A 15,351-nucleotide genomic window follows, 5' to 3' on the forward strand; every position below is an offset into this window, starting at 1 on the left:
ACCTTTGCGCTCTACTTCACTGCACTCTACTCCACTCTACTCAGCTCCACTCTACTCTGCACCACTGCTTACTACACCACCATGCTCTGCACCATTGTTCCCTGCACCACTGTACACTGCACCAGTGCACACCACGCCACTATATTCTATGTCACTGCGCTCTAAGCCACCGCACTCAATGTTGCTGCACTCTATGACACTCTACTCTGCAAGTCTACTCTCTCAGCCACTGAATTTAACGCCATTCTACTCTGCACCACTGCACTCTACAGCACTGCACTCTGTGCCACTGCACACTATGCCACTGCCCTCCACATCACTCCACTCTGCCAGTACAGCACTCCATGTCACTGCACTCTACACCACTCTACTCTATGCCACTGCACTCTACACCAATGCACTCTACACCGCGACTCTCTGCCACTGCACTCTACGCTGCACCAATCCACTCTATGCCACTTCACTCTACTCTGAAACAATCTACTATACGCATCTATACTCCATGCCCCTGCACTCTACACAACTCTACTACACTTTGCGCCACTCCTCTCTATGCCACTGCACTCTATGCTGCTCTAGTCTACACTACTCTACAATGCACCACTGTACTCTATGCCTCTGTACTCCACGTCAGTGTACTTTGCACCACTTTACTCAAAACCAATGCACTCTAGTCCACTGCAGTCTGCACCTCTATACTTTATTCTGCAACACTGTACACCCTGGACTCTGTGCCACTGCATGCTACGCTACTGTACACCATAGCGCTCTACGTCACTGCACTCTGTGCCACTCGACTCTGCATTACTGCTTATTACGCCACTGTACTCTGCACCACTTGACCCTGCACCACTGTATACTGCACCAATGCCCTCCACGCCACTGCATTCTATGTCACTGCACTCTTCGCAACTGCACTCTATGTTGCTGCACTCTACGACACTCTACTCTGCAAGTCTACACTCTCCGCCACTGTTCTTAAAACCATTCTACTCTGCACCACTGCACTCTACACCACTGCATGCTATGCCACTGCACTCTAGTCTGTACCACTCAACTCTACACTACTTTACTGCACTCTACGCCAATGCACTCTACGTCAACACACTCTACATCACTCCACGCTATGCCACTATGGCACTCCATGTCACTGCACTCTACGCCACTGCACTCTATGCCACTGCACTCTATGTTGCTGCCCTCTACGACACTCTACTCTGCAAGTCTACACTCTCTGCCACTGAACTTAACGCCTCTCTACTCTGAACCACTGCTTACTACACCACTGTACTCTGCACCACTGGACCCTGCACCACTGTACACTGCGCCAATGCTCTCCACGCCACTGCATTCTATGTCACTGCACTCTAGGCCACTCTAATCTACTGTGCACCATTGCAATCTATGATATTGCACTTTACACCTCTCTACTCTGCTCCACATTACTCTACGCCATGCCAGTGCACTCTATCCTATTCTACTATGCACCACTGTACTCTTCCCCACTGCACTCTACACCACTACAGTCTAGGCCACTCCACTCTACTCTGCACAAGTCCACTCTTTGCCTCTCCATTCTGTGCCACTGCACTCTACACTGCTCCCTTCTACACTGCACCACCCTGCTCTACGCCACTGTACTACATGCCAATGTACTTTACACCACTTTACTCAAAATCTATGCACTCTAGTCCACTGCAGTCTGCACCATTATACTTTATTCTGCAACACTCTACACCCTGGACTCTGTACCCCTGCATGCTATGCCATTCTACACCATTGCGCTCTATATCACTGCACTCTATGCCACTCTACTCTGCTCCACTCTACTCTGCACCACTGTTTACTACACCACGTGCTTGCACCACTGGACCCTTCACCACTGTACACTATGCCAGTGCACTCTAAACCACTGCACTCTATGTATGTTACTGCACTCTACGACACTCTACTCTGCAAGTCTACATTCTCAGCCACTGAACTTAGCGCCATTCTACTCTGCACCACTACACTCTACACCACTGTACTCTATGCCACTGCAGACTATGCCACTGCACTCTAGATAACTCCACTCTATGCCACTATGGCACTCCATGTAACTGCACTCTACACCACTCTACTCTATGCCACTGCACTCTACACCAATGCACTCTACACCGCGACTACGCTACTCTCTACACTACTCTATACCTGTGCACTCTACCCTGCACTATTCCACTCTACCCGGCATGCCTCCACTCTACACCACTCCACTCTAATATGAAATAATCTACTCTATGCCGCTGCACTCTATGCCACAGTGCTCCACTCTGCACCAATCCACTGTTCGCCATAAGCTCTTTGCCACTGCAATCTATTCTGCACCACTCAACTCTACTCTAAATCACTGTACTCTATGCCATTGCAGACTACACCACTTTACTAAAAACAATGCACTCTATGCCAATCTACTCTGCACCGCTGCACTGTACATCACTTCACTCTAGGCAACTCTACTCCTCTCTACGACACTACACTCTGTGATGCTGTACTCCATTAAACTCTACTCCACTCCATGCCACTCCACTTTACAACACTCTACTCCACTCTATACACTCTGTGACACTACCTCCCTCTATGACACTCTACGCAACTCCCTATATGCCACTCCATGCCACTTTATTCCATTCTATTCTGACACCCTTCTCCACTCTACTACTCCACTCTGCACCACTCTACGCTGCTCCATTCTACACCACTCGACTCTACAACACTGTACTTTACTCTGTGCCATTCCACTCTCCTACACTACTCCACTCTATGCCACTCCACTCTACGATAATCTACTCTGTTCTGTGCCACTCTACTCTACAACACTCTACTTCACTCTAAGCAACATCCTCTACTCCACTTCACAGTGTTCTACACTACTCTATAACACTCTATGCCACTCCACTCTCTGCCTATTCGCTCTAAAGCATTATAATCCCTGCACAACACTCCACAACAATCTACACCACTCCACTCTATGTCTCTCCATGACACTCTACTCACCTGTATCCTACGCCTCTCCACGACTCTCAGTGCCTCTCCATAACACTCCACTCTACTTCACTTTATGACACTCCACTCCATGCAAGTCTCCTTTACTCCACTAACTTTTAGCCATTCTGAACAGCAGCCATGCTGGTGTACAACATGTTTAAAACATAATTGGCAAAGCCAATAGCTCTTGCATAGGAGAGACCTATTCGCTTTAACAGTGCTTGTTAGATAAAGGGACTTATTTCTAGTTTGGCAGACAGCTTGACTATCTTCTAGAGTGGCAGAGGTAATTACCTCCATATTTAAAGACCATTTCTGTCACAGGGGTTCCTTTGAAGGCACTGCAAGTGTGATGCATGTTCACTGTCTTTCAGGCAGCCGGGCATCAAACTTTATTGTTTTTGAAAAATACAGTTTCAAAGCAGGAGTTTGTTACTGAAAAAGAAAAGGCTACCTCTGCCAAACTGCAAATCGAACCCAATGTCTTTATTATAAGACCAAGAATCAGTAGGTTTCAGTCAATAAGGGCATCCTGTTGTTTACTTGGCCACATTCTGAGAAGTGAGCTGCTGTGTTGTATGCACAAATAACATGACAATATCAGTAGAGTGAACCTCTCTAGTTGTTTGTTAGACGTGTATCTGCTAGTGATGCAGACAATTCGCCTAACTTGTTAAAGTTTGTGCCACCAAATAATTTGCTTGAGAGTGGTAAGAAGCACAGAGTGACTGATGCAGAAAAAACTTAAAAACAAATAGAAAATGCTGCTCTGGAAACTAGGGGTGGGCGGAATTTGCGAAATTCACTTTCGCAAATTATCGCAAAAATGTTAAAAATCTACGCAAACGCGGAAATATCGCGAAGATGCGGAAGTTTTTTTCCCGCCCGTTTGCGGTATTTTCTGCGTGGTGCGGCTCGCCAACTTACCCATACGGTTGCTCGCGGGCGCGGCCATCTTGTTTTCACTTGTCTCGCGGTGCATGATCGAGAGAAGAAAGACGTGATTGCGCGACGAATGACGTTACTGCGGGCGCGAACTGTCGTGAGACAGCGCAAATGGCTACCAACAATCCAACAACTCGTGGAGAACGCGACCGGATCGGGAAAACTTGTCGGCGAACGCGGGGATTTAGGTAAGGTGATCGCGCGCACGCGAGAATGTATTATTTTACAGCGAGAGCAAGCAAAAAATTTCCGGTAAAATGCGGATTGAGGAGATTTTTACATTTTCGCGCTCTCCGCGGAATGCGAAAATGTCAAATTATCGCAATTTCCGCGAGCGGAACGGATTTTAGCCCAGGCCTACTGGAAACACTACATGTGCGTAATTCCAGCAGGTGTTGTGCTTTTATGAAACAGTCCATTTAAGTTATTCCTAAATTAATATTTCCGTTTTGAGAGAGTTTCATTCTCTATAATCACTCTTTTGGCATGCATGAAAATAATCACAAAGACATGTATGAGTATGTGAAGTAGTACTACAAGAGTCGAACATTTGTCCCATCTATATCACTAATTCGTGTTGAAGAATATTTAGATTGAAATCAACATAATTCAAAGTCCAAAAACAGGGTAAGGTCATAGCAAAAAATGATACAATGCTCAGGCAACAGACAGCCCACCACTCCTAAACTGCTGAAGAATAATCCAGCATGGTTAGCATGTATGTATCTGTTTGGCATTCATAGTGCATTAGCATAGCTAGAAAGTAATTGAACACTGTATAAATAAGCAGAGAGCAACAAAAATCCCAAACCATGCACAAAACAGGGGGGTAGATGTAGCTGCGTACTGCTCAACAGAACCTGGAAGCAAGGAAGTTCCATATAAATGTTTCATGAGGGGCTCCTTTACGAGGTACACCTTCAACTCATTGTAAATTGAAGGAGACATGGATCTATTCAGGATGCTATTCCATACTCTTGCCAGATAGATGGAAGTTTTTTCTCTTGTGTTTTTTTCTTTTTTTTGCATTCATGTTTTTTGAGCCTTTGTGGATGTCAAGGCTCCTTTTCTCACAACGATTATAAGAGAATAATAGCAGAGAGTTTGGGATAGAGAGTATCACAAGAGTTTTTGCCAAGTAAGGAGCACATAGTCCTTGAAGGAACCTAAAGACCAGGATGAAGAGATTAAATGTAACTTTGCTGCTGAAAGAATGTGAACCACCTTTCTTCTCAAAGATGGCGGTACAATGTTTACTGGGGGAAGACTGAACTGCACATGAGTGGTAAACTTGAAAAATATTGTTGAGGTAAGAGAACACATACTTTGGGAAACTTTGAAGCAGACTATTACAGTAGGGTAAGAAATTGGGTTATTATTTCGAGTGGGCGAGTGTCCACTTCAAAGAATAATCACAAAGTTTGTCAGGATGAATCCTCAAAGTCCCTAAGTTAACTTGAGCTCAAACCCCCGATAGCAATGGCACAGAGTGCAGCTTAGGGCAATGTGGAAAGTATGTATGTAATACTAAAGCTGTAATAAAGTCAAAACACCAAACAATAAAAATCCCAAACCAAATTAGAAAAAAATAGTAATATTTATATGCAAAATAGCAACAAAACAACAAAAATCCAATAAGGGGAATCGGAGATATACATTTTTAAAGTTCTAGGTTGAAATAGCGTCAAAAAGCGCCAAATGACAATAACAGTCTTTTGTTATAGGTAGAACGAGGCGCAGATGCAATTTCAGGCTGATCGCGATGGAGCAAGGGTCAGACACATCAACCAAGTTCATCCCAGTTAAAGAATTTACCTTCCAACTAAGAGTCTGATTTATAATAACCAGACCTCTGCCAGGGCGACTGAGTTAATTTTCCTTCCCATTCGCAAAATTATGAAATGTCTGCTGGTCCAGTGGACATTTCTAAGCAGTGACTGGAACCGCTGGCCTGTGTCAAACGTGATGAAGGTGTATGTCAAAGTTACTTTTTTTTAATTTTCTAAAAGAAAATTCCGAAGCTGGATTTTATTTTTGAAAAAATTTGCACCCCTCGCCATGGACGTTTCCTGTCATGGGAAGGGGGGCATTTAGCACTTTTCAGTGCCCCTAACCACCAGGTTTTTCCTGGCAGTGACGTGCATTGAAAAAAGGCTATATGTCCTCCCATCTAAATTAGGTGGACAGACAAATAGCCAAACCTTCAGTGGCCCTTACTCTATTGGGCCATAGGAGGAGTTTGACCATGGCAGAGATAGAGTAGTCTCCACCACTGTGAAACTGCCCAAATCTAAATTGGTGGAACAGAACATAGTCTTGACAGGGAGGCAACTCAGTCCCTTTTGCGGTGGAGTTCCCTCTCCTTCAAGATATACATCAGGCCCTTAGTCTTTTATTTTACATTTGTCCACAGGAGTACACTTCTAAAGCCATCCAGGACCTCAGGGGATGCACTTAGTCACAGGGTGTCAGGCAGAGGCCGACAGCAGCCCAGTCCAGGTCCAGTTGCCACTGATGAGATTGGTACTTCTCGAAACAGCCTCTGGAAGCTTGGTGTCTCCCTGTAGCCCCACAGGAGGTCAGCCAACTGACCCTTGAAGCCCACTTCATTTTCCCAGGTACAAGAGAGAGGAGGTGCATTCCTTTAGGGCTTCTCTCGGGTCATATACAGCACATCTAGTCCTCTTCTGATCTGCAGCAGGTCCTGAAAGTGTTCTGCAAAGGGTGCCTGGAGTTGCAACATTTATGTCTGCCATGAACTAGTGGGTGGCGTGACGACTAGGTACTCTCTAACCAATGGGGTAAAAGTTCCCAGTGCCAGTGCCAACCTACCCACTTTTTCAGTATTTCATTTTTGGCTTACTGCAAGCAGGCCCTAAAGGCCATGTGTCAGGGCATTTGCAAGATGGAGAAAGTCTTCTGAGGACTGGGGGTATGTTTGAAAGTGCCACAGAGATATTACCAGTGCCTTCCCACATCTAACACTAAAGTCCATTGGATTATCTACGATAATTTCACGCAACCTGGTGCAGGAAGGAAACTTGCGGTGCTGCCTTTTGTGAAAGGGGGAGAACAGAAATACTCCATATTTACAAATATGTGGAGCATTTCACCTCTCTCCTTGTGCTAGTGCACTGAGTGCTGCCTCATGCCATACTTCAAGGGTACCTGAGTTACGGGAAGGGTTGTTATTTGCTAGAAGGTACACCTTCTTGCACAAAAACAATCCTTAGAGACATATTCCTCTTTCTAGTGTGCTTCAGAATGCAACACACATGGAAAGAGGAAATAACGAGGATAAAAAAAGTATTCATCCATGTTATGCCTCTGTCTGTAGCTGCACCATTTTGGCATGAGCCTAGGTTTACAAGTGTTTGCAAATCTGGGTTCACGCCAAAATACACGGGTGGGTGCATGGGAATGCCCATACTCCACCCATGCAATGACTACTTGATGCAAAATGACACATGGTTGAACTACTTAGTATTTACTAATCCACGCAGTCACCCAAAGTGGCTCTGCATGGCTTAGTAAATGCCCAAAATCATTTTGCATTGGGGATGCGCCGCAAGACACAGCCACGATGCAAAATCATAATAAATCTTGGCCCCAGTTCGTAGCAAGTATTGTATCCACAACAAGCCCAGAGACAGACGTCAGAAGTCTGGTGGGCCAAAAAACCTGAAACCACTCAGAGGAACCATATGAATTGTCTTGACATCCTCTTCTCTCCATTTCAAGAGTGCCAAAGGGTGACATGTGGTTCAACAGACTGGTCAAACAGGATTTAACACTGTAGTTCCAAAAAGGATGCTGATAGTCCCCACACTGCATATTCTGTTGAGCTCAGAGGAGTCATGTGTGCGCATTGGTATCAGCATATTGTATGCTCCTGGGAGGTATTTCACACCTCGTTCACACCTATTCGAGAAGTTGAAGAGCTACTGCAAGTTAGTCTCCAAAAACTTCGGGCAGGGAAAAGGTGACCTTTTACAAGTTACTTTTCTCTAAAATATATATATCAGAAATCTGACTTCACCACTGAATGATATTTTTAATAACTGTTGAAAATAGTGCCTTAATTATTTTTCTAGCTGGTTATTTTGGCAGGTCAGACTGTAGGTTTTACACTGCAGCAGTCAGGCTACACAGGATAAATACCACCTATTTACATGTTTCTGGGGAATAACATAATGCAACAAAATCTGCATGTTCCGAAAATACAGGGCATTTCCCCTTAATAAATATTGGTATATATCTATCTATATATCTATATGCCTGTCCTATCCTCTTTCTCTCCCTCATTTCTAACTTTTCTATCCTTTCCTCCTGCACCTACTTCTCTATCAAAATTCTAGCCAGCAAGGTTGTAACCGCATAAACAGTGAAGTACTAATGTTCTGTGCCAGTCGGGGTTAACCATGCAACAGCATTTGTGATTGTATACATTTTATTTAAAAAAAATAAAATAAAAATATTGGTAGGTTTTACCTGCCGATATGCATCACAAATCTCATAATTGCAGTATGTGCGGTTACAACAGCAGCAGAATATATTGCAGTTATCTGATGTTACTCGTAATGAGTCTTTGGTCCCTCATTACAAGTTAAGTGCTATATTCTGTTCTTGTGCAAATTCTTGTTTACTCAAGAATCGGATTAACGAGCTGAGAGAAACTTGCCAGGTGAGATATTTCGGAGACCTTTGCATCCTCCAAAGCGATGGCAATAATACATAAGCTTAATTTGTTCCACTATTAAATGACCTTCCCGGTACGTGAATCGGGTGGACATGCACTTTGTGGTTTTTGTTTGACATTTTTTTTATTGTGTCTTAGTGGACGTCTGACTAGCAAAACATCAAGTTATAGAAGTGGTGAATTTACCCTATTTTTTTTAATGTGGGGCTTTTCAAAAGGCTGAAATCACAGACTTTAAGTTCCAGTTAACTCTTTTCCCTGGCCCTGCATAATTATAGCCAACAAGAGGCCTTCCAGAATGTTCCTTGATTAGATGATGTCTGTTTGAACTTTGAGACTTACTGTGACATCATTCACCCAGTGGCCTCCTACAATCGGTGAACTATGCAACGGATAATTACATTACTTTCCACTGGAGGTTGTTTTTTTCATTTACGAAAAAAAGAGCATTCTTTGTTTCCCTGCACAAGTGGACAGCAGAGCTCAAGCTTTCTTGATGAAGTAAATATACCAGAGGAGAGTTTACAGAGGACTTTTGCAGTCCGGGGGAATGAGCAGTGGCCACACGGAAGTGCAGGGCTGACAGGGCATATAAAGGCAATCAACCTCCAATCCAAATCTTCGTTACATGTTTGTTACCTCCAATCCGTTTTTGCGATAGCTCATTGGTTGACATTTAAGAATTCTGGGGTGTTAAGATTTTCTGTTTAGTAGAAAGGGAGATGGTCGGCTTTAGTTTCTCATTTCTGAAAAGTAAGTAAGAAAATGTGTGTGTATGAAGCCAAATGCGGCATCGCTTCTTTTGTTCATGGTATACAAACATTTGCCACTACCTGGGATTGATTACCAACGCTCAAGGTGGTGCACGGTAACATAACATACCGGGCTATTGGTAAAGCACACATTCACAACCAAAGGAGATTTTATACTCTGGTATCGTACTTTATTTGAACCCAATGTAATGCTGCCCATTTACTGTCTTGAGGAGGATGGCAGCCTGATTAGTTAGTTTTTAAATTTATAATGCGCAACAGCTACCCAAAAAGGGTTTCCCGGCGCAAAGGACCACATTTGGACACTGGTATGTAAGAGTGGTAAAGCGATTATCTGTTGATAAGCCAGGTTTTTAAAGACTTTCGGAATTTAGAATAATTCATCTCATTCCGGAGTGATGTGGGTAAAGAGTTCCAGGTTAAAGGGCCGAGGTAAGAAAAGGATCTGCCTCCCATCCGAGCTAATTTGAATTTTGGAATGACGAACCTTGCTTGGGTGGCAGAGCGGAGATTACGGGAGGGAAAATAGGGGCTGACCAAGGACTGAAGATAACTAGGTGCGCAACAAGATTTTATTTTATGCATATAGCTCAGTGCCTTGAACTTTATACGATTTTCGATTTTAAGCCAATGCAACTTGCGTCGATAAGATGAAATGGAGGCGGTTTTCGGGACTCCACACAGGAGTCTGACTGCCGCGTTTTGTACCGTCTGTAGTCTTTGGACTATGGATTTGTTGGCGCCAAAATAAAGAATGTTTCCGTAGTCAAGCCTGGATGTGATAAGAGCATCGACTACGGTCTTCCTTGTGGATTCCGGTAGCATCCAACAGATTTTTTTTAACCATTTAAGAATGGTGAGCAAGTCGCTGCGACTTTGACGGATTGGGGGTGCATGCTGAGTGAGTCGTCGATCGTGATACCCAGGTTACCCAGGTTACGAACTTGGGGAGAGGGAGAAGGAAGGACACCCATTTCACAAGGCCAGTGTTGGGGGTTCCAGAGATCCTTGTTTTTTCCTAGTACCAATATTTCCGTTTTCTCACTGTTTAGTTTGAGAAAATTTTCTTGCATCCAGGAAGCTATTTTACTCAGTCCAATTTTGAGGGTAGAAGGCACATTAGTTTTGTGTGAGGAGAGGGATAAAATGATTTGTGAATCGTCCGCATAAGAAAAGAGAGACAGCCCTGAACTCTCAGCTACCTCGGCCAGTGGTTTTACGTAAAGATTGAATAACAAGGGGCTGAGAATAGACCCCTGTGGCATCCCATGGGCAAACGAGTGGACTTCTGAGCAAGCTGAGTGTGAGAAAACTTGGAAGGTGCAATTTGATAGGAAAGCAGTCAGCCAGTTTAAGGCGGGTCCGATTATGCCCAGTGATTTGAGTGTCTTTATTAACACAGTGTGAGACACCGTGTCAAAGGCGGCGCTCTGATCAAGTAGGATGAGCGCGACTGTGTCCCCGTTGTCCAGATGGTGGCGTAAGTTTTCAGTGACCCCAAGTAGAGTGGTTTCGGTGGAAAAACCTGCTCTGAAGCCCGACTGAGAGGGGTGAAGTAGTCCGTGAGTAGTCACATACTGGGTGAGGTGCGAATGGATGTGTCTCTCCAGAATCTTGGAAAAGATCGGGAGCAGGGATATAGGATGGTAATTACTTGATACATCTGGGTCAGCATTAGTCTTTTTAAGAAGGGGTTGGATCATAGCATGTTTCCATGTAGATGGAATGGATGCTTCTTGTAGTGAAGCATTTAGGAGATCCATTATCACAAGTAGAGGGGAAGCACTTAATTGTTTTAAAACTGAGACAGGCAATGGGTCATGTGGAGATCCTGATTTAATGTTGTTCATGAGTTTAGTTAAACTTTCCGAGGTAAGTAAAGGCCAGGTTTCCAGTGAATGGTCAGGGGGATCAGGTATCTCAAATGTATTTAAGAGTGAATTCGAAGAGACGAGAGGAGGCTGGGATGTTATAACAGTGGAAGGATTTTTGGCCTGTTTCAGCACAATGTCTTGATATATTGTGTCGACTTTCTGAATAAAAAAGGTGGCCAAAGTATCACATTTAGGTTTAGTTAGTGCAGGAGGTTGTGCTAGGTTGTCCTGATTGGGCCTACCAGGAATCCAAACCTGTAACCACAAAGTCAAGCACACGTCATCAATGGGTGAAACAGTCCCCTGAGCAGCCAGCACGGGCATAGTCTGTATCTGTTTTCAAAGGTATGGAGATAGTGACTGGTTTCATCAGACCTTATGACCAACCACCAGTGCTTGTGCGTGTGATTGGTCGGCACCGATACTCATTTTTGGGAACCAGGACTTATTTTTCATGATCAGTCCTTGACCCCAGAGCAAGAGAGAAAATGGCAGGAAAGTGAAGAGCAGATGAAAGAGCGCTAGTAAAACAGTTACAGGGTGAGAAGAAAGGGATGAAAAACAGCTCTTAAAGGTGTCATAAAGAGAGAAGGGCAGGGTGGTAGAAGAAAGAGGCATCAAGTGAAGGCTGGGCAGCCTCAGTGTTATGCAGCTGTGGCATTTCTTAGCACCAGCAGTTGGTCTCTAAGAAAAACTTCGGGCCTGTACACCTATGGTTTTTCGAAATTAAGCAGCACACAATCACAAAGTAGATACCAAGGGCCATATGTAGGTAAATTACATTTACCGATTCTTAAATACCGAATTTTACCGATTCGGTATTTATGAATCGGTAAATGTAATGTAGGTAAATAAATACCGATTCGGTGTCTGTCGGTATTTTAGAATCGGTATTTACCGATTCGGTAATGGCAACTGGCTTCCCATTCATTCGTATGGGCCTGGAGGCCCATAGGAATAAATGGGAAGCCAGTTGCCATTACCGAATTGGTAAATACCGAATCGGTAATGGGGGAGGCATCATCATGGGTGGCAAGGTGTCACATTGACACCCTGTTGCACCCCTGATTCGTCCATGTGTGCACATGTGGCGCACATGCATGCCCTAAGGGCATGTATGTCTGCCACATTGCACACTTCAAATAGCCAAAAAATGCCTTTTTACAGGTATTCGTCATTTACCACCAACTTTAGTTGGTGGTAAATAACGAATCCCCACACCAACGACACACTCCCCCTACATCTCATTTCAGGATTCGGTATTTACCGAATCGGTAAAATTACCGAATCGGTAATTTTACCGATTCGGTAAATTACCGAATCCTGAAATGATCCCCCTACATAGCAAAAGCCTAAATACCGGTCGGTAACGGTATATTTACAGAAAATCGGCCGTTACCGACCGGTATTAGGCTTCCTACATATGGCCCCCAGTGAGCAAATCTCATCAGCCAGAACCAGGATATATCCCAATGCCTGAACTATTTCCAAACAAGTTATCTTTTTGGATGTGGTCGAGAAAAACAAAATAACCCATTTGTGCTGGCAGTCATCTTGTGAACCGAGCAAGGCATAGTATTTTACTAGAACGGAATTACAGTCCTTTCTGCTCTGTAAAACTGCTGGTACACACTTGCTAAGGAGTTTTTTTGTACTTAGTGCAACTTTAGCAGAACCACTGCATCCCATTTTTATAAACACTGTTCATGGGAGGGGTGTCTGTAAAAGGCGTTTTTGGGAGCATGTGTAAGCATAGGTTCCTCACTTCACAGTGTGCTGTGGCATTGAGGGAGGGCAGGACAATTCAGGCGCTAGCTCTCTTTCCACTGACAGTGTCTTTCCCTGCTTTGAAACTAAAGCGTGCTATTGATGAACCAGAAGCGGCGTTAATCCCTGTAGGATCTGGTGCTCCTCGCGGGATCTGGTCATTCAAACAGTTTAATATCAAATATCATTTTGTCAAAATTTTGAAGGCTTATTAAGGCTTAAATCATTACAGAAGGCAAAACCCAGCAGAATCAATCAGTTAGCCATTCATTTAATAAAATGGCATGAAGCTCAGAATAAATGCAGAACATGAATAAACAGATTCCAGCATAGTGCAGTTCTAAGGAAATTAATCAGAGGTCAGAATGACAGAGTGTGGCCTTTTGAAGATCAAGGGAGAGTGATCCAAAAGCCCTCTGGACAGAGCTAATTTTAAAGGTTGAAATACAATAAGACTCATACATTTTATGAGAAAGTGCAAAGGTCTTGAAATCCCATCCAATCATGTTTAAGAAAAACCGATACAGTTTAGAATCATAATTGTCAGCACTGTCATACAGATTCATATAATGTAGTTCCCATCCCTGGTGCTCCAAAAACACCTTAATGATTGGTACATAAATAGCTACAAATCAGTGTTAATTTTTCATGAGAATCACATCATGGTCCCATTAGGGAAGACCTTGGGAAAACATTCTCTTTTTAAATGTTTTGTAGCCATAATTTAAACTTTTATTTACCATTCTGGGATTGAAACCATCATTGTAAGCAATGGAAGTTAGAAGACAAGGGAGCTTTTCTTCTGAAGAATGTGGTACCAATTGTCAAGGTGTATGGTTGGTGAAAAGAGGGGTGACCTAGTCGCTCCTCGAATTTTCTGGGTAACCAAAGTATTTGGAGAAGAGGAGCACCTGAGTATTTTTGTTATAAAGGACCCATGACCTCCTAATGTTTGAGGCATATCATTCTAGTGCTGGGTGAATTTGGACTATGCGTACGTAACATTTTATGTGGTGAAATCCTAAACCATCATCATATACCGTTTGGCCTATGGTTGTTTTCTTGACAATTGTTTTTTACTATTCCAGAGAAAAGCTTCTGCTTTCTTTTTTATATTGTTATTGAGGAGATATGAATCATTAAGAAAGAACAATAACAGTGTAGAAACATGTCTGAATGAACATCTGAACAGATAAGGCACTTATGTTACACCATCAAACCACTGAACGTGCATAGGTAATGTTGATCAACACAGTTAATTTGTCAAGAAATAAAAAGAATTAAACAATCAATCAAAGCACTAGATATCCTGATTCCATCCTAAATCTAGGTTTCAGCCAGTTATAAGATTCAAAAATCCCAGCCTAAGTGGCTCCCACATTTTTCTCAATGACAGTGCCTAGGATGATTCAATATTACCGCCTGCTCCAGCCCCCAGAGAGATACAAACTCCTACCCACAGGATAGAGGATCTAGGGTTTCCTTCTGGATCCATGTGTGGGTAATCACCAATGAAAACAGTTTGATGTTTCCCTTAAACCCCATTTATGAATCGTATATGCTGTAGTATAGATCATACAGAGTTTTAAAGGAGTGAGCCTTACGCCTGGAGACGTTTAGAGTGCTCCTGACAACCAAGTTCGCATATCGAATGTCAGCAATAGAGACGTTACAGTGCAGCTATGAGACCACCTTGAAGCCAGAGCATCAAATTTATTGGTATTGGTCATATTTCTCTGGGAGCCCAAAATCGGATGAAAGCTATGAATATACCCGCGTCTTGATATTTTAACAAAACTCCATAAAAATTCATTACCACTCATACTAAAGAGGTGATAAGAGATTTGGAGTCTAGGCTACCTCCTATAATAAGCTTTCTAACTACAGAGTAACCACTACTAAATGTGAACAAGCATTGGCAAAGGCAATAGTTATGGCTTGCATTTTGAGTCTTGACTACCTGTTGCATTGGAAAAAAAACTGATTGCCTTCTGTATTCAGTGCTTCTATGAGATGCATAGTTTAATGTGTCTTAATCTGGTGTATATTGAGTTGTAAAAGATTCCCTCATTGTTTGCAAAGAAAGCATTCATCAGGATGCGGAATGGTACACCAAACGTCCAATAGCATAAGGTTATGGAGAAATACTCCTCCAGATGGATCCGAAGGCCTCTATATGTATATTTTAAAGAATTGGTAACATTAGATATTGCAGACAGCGGCACTGTTAAGCCAAACCTAAAATGTAAGGACTCCAGCTTCAACCAGT

The 15,351-nt window shown here is 43.3% G+C and overlaps 1 protein-coding gene across 1 annotated transcript in view; it reads left to right on the forward strand.

Annotated features, from left to right (window-relative positions):
• The window catches only part of LTBP1 (latent transforming growth factor beta binding protein 1), a 1,238,788-nt gene that overhangs the window by 778,683 nt on the left and 444,754 nt on the right, over positions 1-15,351 (forward strand). The gene's annotated exons all lie outside the window — the stretch shown is intronic.

Source organism: Triturus cristatus, chromosome 6 (assembly GCF_964204655.1).
Source record: "Triturus cristatus chromosome 6, aTriCri1.1, whole genome shotgun sequence".
In the NCBI taxonomy this organism is placed as follows: domain Eukaryota; kingdom Metazoa; phylum Chordata; class Amphibia; order Caudata; family Salamandridae; genus Triturus; species Triturus cristatus.